The sequence below is a fragment of the Merops nubicus genome, unplaced genomic scaffold (assembly GCF_000691845.1).
Source record: "Merops nubicus isolate BGI_N331 unplaced genomic scaffold, ASM69184v1 scaffold1956, whole genome shotgun sequence".
NCBI classification, from domain to species: Eukaryota; Metazoa; Chordata; class Aves; order Coraciiformes; family Meropidae; genus Merops; species Merops nubicus.
The window spans coordinates 10,747-16,527 of NW_008612704.1; the positions used below are offsets into that span (position 1 = coordinate 10,747).

The following is a 5,781-nucleotide window of genomic DNA, read 5'->3' on the forward strand; positions in this document are numbered from 1 at the left end:
GTATTCATCCTTTTAATTTACAGGTTTTCCTTCCCTCAAATTCAAAAAAAACCAATGGCCTTCCAGCTAAAAAACTCAAAACATCCTGACCATATAAAATTACTGTCATCTTTTACAAACACCTTTAAAAGCTAGGAGAGAACAAAATGTATCACAGAAATAGACTTTCTTGAGCATGACCCAGTTACTTTGGTGAAAGCAGTTTCCTTTTGACAGAGTAAGGATCACTTCAAGAAAAATCACATGCTCTCAGGTTGCACTAAGTTTGGTACCAGATTTTCCACTGTGTGGTTGACAAACAGCTAAGAAAGGACTGTACAGAAGGGAGGTTCCTTTATGCAAATGCAGGAGTTTTGTTGTTTCCCAAACCATTTCACACATGTACTATGGAGGAGATAATTGAGAAGCTGGCTCATCAGTCCCCCCTGGTTACAGTTATGGTGCTTGTAAGCAGAAGATACTTTCAAAGGGTTACTAAATGCTAACCCCTTTTCTGAAAAGAGTCAGAGTCCAGGCACAATAGTAAATTCTTAAAGCAGATATACACCTGCAATAGGGAAAACTGAAGGGCATTTTTAATGCTGGATTATGCCCCTAAACAGAGTTAAGATTAAAAATTCCCATTTTTCCCACAGCTCTCTGTGGTTCTCTGCTTTGAAAAATGTGGCTGGGAAAGAGGTCTTAGTGCTCTGCCACTGCATTTGTATGACAACAAGCAGAGGAGCAGACCAAATAAAATAAGGGGAAAAAGGTACAAGATACTGAAAATTCAGTTTTACACATCTTAAAAGTTTCAACTCAAGCATTTAAATGTTCCCTAAGTGAGGATGGAGGGGAATGGCAGTATTGTTAATGTAGAACAGGATCAGATGTAGACAAAGTGAACAGATGTTGTATCTGTACCTATACATTTTGTATGTAGGCACTGTACTCACCACTCAGAGCAAAATAAGGTAATCTAAGGTGTGTGGAAAATGTTAACTCCTATTCTAAAGTGAGAATAAAATATGCTAAGGTGACATCTAGTTTTTAATGAAGACTATCTTGTAAATAATGCTAATGACAATGCCTATGAACCAATGGCCTCAAGCTCTAAAACAAGTCCACATGAGCAAATAAATGACACTACACTGGATCTGGCTGGGATGGAGTCAATTTCCTTCACAGCAGCACACACATTTTGGATTTTTGACCAAACCAGCACTGGAAACATGCCAGTGCTTTGGCTACTGCCGTGCAGCGCGTGCATAGCACCAAGGCCTTCTCTTCTTCCCCTACTCTGTTCCTCAGCAAGCAGGCAAGGGGTGGGCAAGAAGCTGGGAGGGGACAGAGCCAGGACATCTGACTCAAGCTGAGCAAAGGGATATTCTGTGCCATATAACCTCCTGCTCAGCAAGACAAACTGAGGGGGAGGGAGCTTTGGAGGAGACAGTCCCCAGGCAATGTCTGGCCATCACTCAGCTTGTGGGAGGTGGCAAGTGGCTGCCTTTGCATCGCATTCTTCTTCCTCTTTCCTTCAGTTCTTAGGCTGTCTTCATCTCAACCAGTAAGCTTTCTCAATTTGCTCTCATATTCTCTCTCCCATCCTGCTGGGGGAGGAGGGGAGCTGCAGGGCAAGTGGGTAAGCAGCTGTGTGGTGCTCAGCTGCTGGCTGGGGTGAACCCACCACAGCTATCAATACCCTGAGCTCTGTTAAACGGGGAATGAAGTTTAGTTCTAAAGATGTGGTACTGTGCATGTACCCACTTTAAAGGCTGGCTTCAACATTCCTTGCAAAGTGTCATTAAAAAAAGACCTTTGAAATTTTGTAAGACTTGTTCAGATCCTTTGTAAAGCTACTGTTCTAAAATATCTTTTTTTTTTTTTTAATTTTACCATAGTGCAAGTTTTGTTTGTTTTGGTTTTTGTTTGTTTGTTTGTTTGTTTTAAATACTGTACACCCTGCTTTTTGCTTAATTTAAAATTCCCCCGTTTTATATACCAAGAAACATGGTGGCGTTTGGGGTTTCTGGGGTTTTGTGGTGTTTTTCTTTGTTGTGGCTTTTTGAATAGCATGGGGTGGGGACTTAGTTGGTGGGATTTTGTGGTGGTATATTTGTTTGGTTTTGTTTTGTTTTAAATAATCAGCCAAGAAAGTCTCCTCAGTGTAGAAGATAGTCAAACCACCTTTCTAAGTAGGTTTCAGCAACAGCATGAGAAAGAAAATCCCTCTGTGTTACACAGGAGGAAATTAAATGTTAAAAAAAAAGTTGATGAAATTAAAGTCAAATCAGCACTGCTGTTTCCATGGCAGTGATAAATGTGCCATACACATATGCAAACTGCAATAAGAGCTCATATGCGATTTTCCCTACATGGGACAAATCATTGGATCCAGCAATATTCATTTATATATGGGATGAGAACTTAAGTGGATGCTTCCATGCTTGCATAATGTCCAGTGGAACTGTAGGCCAATGTAAACAAGTGCAGCCTTCCATTTCCTTTATACTACATCAACTACCAACCTCAATGGTACGGACAGGCTGGAGAGTTGGGCAGAGGGGAACCTAAGGGCAAGTGTAGGGTCCTGCACCTGGGGAGGAATAACACCATGCATCAGTACTGGTTAGGCGTTCACCTACTGGAAGGCAGCTCCACAGAGAAGAACCTGGAAGTCCTGGTGGACAACAAGTAATCTATGAGCCATCAGTGTGCTCTTGTAGCTAAGAAAGCCAATGGTCTCCTGGGGTGCACAAAGAAGAGTTTGACCAGCAGGTCAAGGGATGTTCTCCTCTCCCTCTACTCTGCCCTGGTAAAGGCACATCTGGAGTACTGTGTCCAGACTTGGGCTCCCCAGTTCAAGAGAGACAGCGAACTACTGGAGAGAGACCAACAGAGGGCTACAAAGATGACTGGGGGACTGAAGCAGCTCTCTTACAAGGAAAGTCTGAAAAACCTGGGGCTGTTTAGCCTGGAGAAGACAGAGAGGATCAATGCTTACAAATATCTAGTGTCAGGAGCATGGGGCTGGTCTTTTTTCAGTGGTGCCCAGCAACAGGACAAGAGGCAACAGACAAATTAGAACACAAGAAGTTCCACCTCAGCATGAGGAAAAACTTTACCATGAGTGTAACAGAGCACTGGAACGGGCTGCTCAGAGAGGCTCTGGAATCTCCTTCTCTGGAGAGATTCAAAACCTGCCTGGACATATTCCTGTGCAAGCTGCTCTAGGTGAACCTGCTTTGGCAGGGGGTTGGACTAGATGATCCCCAGAGGTCCCTTCCAACCCCTACCCATCTGTGATTCTGTATGGCAGCCAGTGCTAAAGATCCCTCATTCCCTATAGGCTGGCAATACAGAGGGGATACCAGTTAGGAGGCTATGATGTCCTTGTGTTAAAATAGTTATACCAGGCCACCAGGCTGACACTTAAACATGTTAACTTCAGCTTGGAAAGCTACCTTCCCACCCCGGCCCCAAGAAGAAAGTTAGCTTTTATTGCTAGTGTTCGGTCAGTTATTTGTAAGGCTGACTGGTAAAGCACACCTAAACAGGAGAGTCTAAAAGCCTTTCTATCCAGTGGGGGGAAGGGTAACATGGTTGACAAACACAAACCACAAAACCCTACACCTACACTGCCCCCTTTCAAAATTTCATCCAAAATGCCAGCTACCCAACTTAGCCATCAAAACTTTATTTCAATTTCACTATCTACAAAACAGGAAAAATTGCTACCTATTTTATGTCTTATTTTATTCTTGAGAACACATCTATTCAGTAAGTAGGGGTAATTTTAAGGTAGAAAACTAAAGTTGTTCTGTATTTGACTAACACATATTGATTATAATTTGATTTAACACTTTTCTAATATGAAGATCTCTGACTGGATCCATGCACAGTGTGTCATCAGCAGCAGAGAAAGAAGAAAGTATTTTTTTGTATTTCTGCTGGACTCATGATACATTTTACAATCAGAAGGCATTAGAAAGCCACTGACCTACCCCAGGAAGAAGCACAGCTGCCCACCTCCTTCCTGTCTGGGGGGGCCCTGAGAATAAAGCTTCACAATTATTTTTTTTTTTTTTAAATGCATAGAAAGCACTCTGCAGGATATACACAAGAGATTAGTTCACCAGAAATCCTTATATGAAATGGCTAATAAAGCAACAGTAATATAATTTTGAAAGCAATACAATTCATGTCTCCTAGTCTTGGGAAACAGTTCAGGCATCCACATGCATCAGGTGAAGAAAAAAAAGCTAACTAGCTTGGTGTTTGGATAGATGAGCTTTATAGTCATTGTCTAATTTCTGCAATTCTCAACTTTGCAGTTAACTTATTTAAACTGCATTGACACAATAGTGGAGAACCCTGCCCAATCCACTGCCAGCCCTCTCACCTACTGAAACCGAAGCCTCCCATTATTTCAGTGGAAACAATTAGGCTATGATGCAGTATTTTTCATGGCATTTAATACCTTCAAAAATGTGTCTCCTGTTACCAGACTCAACAAGATTGAATCACCATTTTATGTAACATACATCTGATAAAAGCTGATCTCTGTACCTTAAAATGTCTTCTGATGGGTTCTGCATTTTCAAAGTGTCCTCTAATATGTCTGTGAGGGTAAGTATCACTTGGTTTTGAAGGATAGTAAGAATTCTAGTAGGAAAACAGACAGTTATTAGCTTCATGTCATTAAATTATTCAAGAAAGCATACAAAATTTCCCAGTTATATTAACAAATATTGCAACTCTTTCAGAAAATCTTGTTGTGTTTGACACAATGACACTGTTTGAAGGGACCAGAGTAACAGGAGCATAGCGCCTGGAGTCTTGGCTGTCAGAAGTGATGGCAGAGCCCACAGAAGCCAAAATGATACAGATCATCCTGCTGGAGTATCACCCCCTTGGAGAGATCTAAGCATGTAACAAGCCAGTTAAGGTTCTCCACCCCCTGCTGCCATAGAACAGATGCCTCAGTTTGCATGAAGCCAGCAGAGCATTCAGGCTGCTGTGGCAGTCAGCCCTGGAGTCAGGGATAAAGGCAACAGGATTAGTGCTCTGGACAGCATATGGTCAGCAGAAGTGAGCCTGCTGCAGAGGAGACACATGCACTGCTACCATACACAGCACTGCAGCAACAAGGCAATGAATGTGTAGCTTGTTACAATGCTCCTTAGACCATTCTACTTTTAACTCTATTACAGCAGAGCATTTTGAAGATGACTTGCCTGCCACAGAAACAATTTTGAAAGCAAGTGGCACAGACAAATGGCACTGAAAGTGTTGTGTCAACATGCTGAACAGCTGCAGTCAGACTGACACGGTTGACTAAAACAGAACACTCCCTTCAGCCACTGTTCTACCTGTGTATTTTGGCCCTTTTCCAGTTTTTCCCACGACAGCTACCTCAAGAGGATGCACTCAGCTAAAATATTGTTCTCTTCTATCATTGCATATGATTATAACTATGCACAGAAGGATTACAGACTAGCATACACTATGTTAAAGTCATCTAATGCCAACATAATGGACTTAAACTCTCACAAGCAAATTTATTCAAGAATAGACCATTAAAAAAACAATCACAAGTGTTCAAATGCTGCTAAACTGTTTTTTTTTTTCAAAGTAAATTTTAACAGCTTCAAATAAATTTTAGAAAGAGGCTAAGAAGAGAATTCTCCTTAAATATTTCATATATACTAACATCTAATAATGACTGCAAATGCATGCTTTGCATGCTGTTTACAAAATTTCTGTTCTCTAACAAAGTACCAAGACTCTCCAACAGCAGAA

The 5,781-nt window shown here is 41.5% G+C and overlaps 1 long non-coding RNA gene across 1 annotated transcript in view; it reads right to left on the reverse strand.

The window, feature by feature from the left end:
- LOC103774219 overlaps positions 1-4,644 on the reverse strand; it is a 7,853-nt gene extending 3,209 nt beyond the window's left edge. Inside the window, exon 1 of the long non-coding RNA XR_608167.1 lies at positions 4,549-4,644. This is a non-coding gene — a long non-coding RNA (uncharacterized LOC103774219). The remainder of the gene's footprint in view (positions 1-4,548) is intronic.
- Between the last annotated feature and the right edge of the window lie 1,137 nt (positions 4,645-5,781).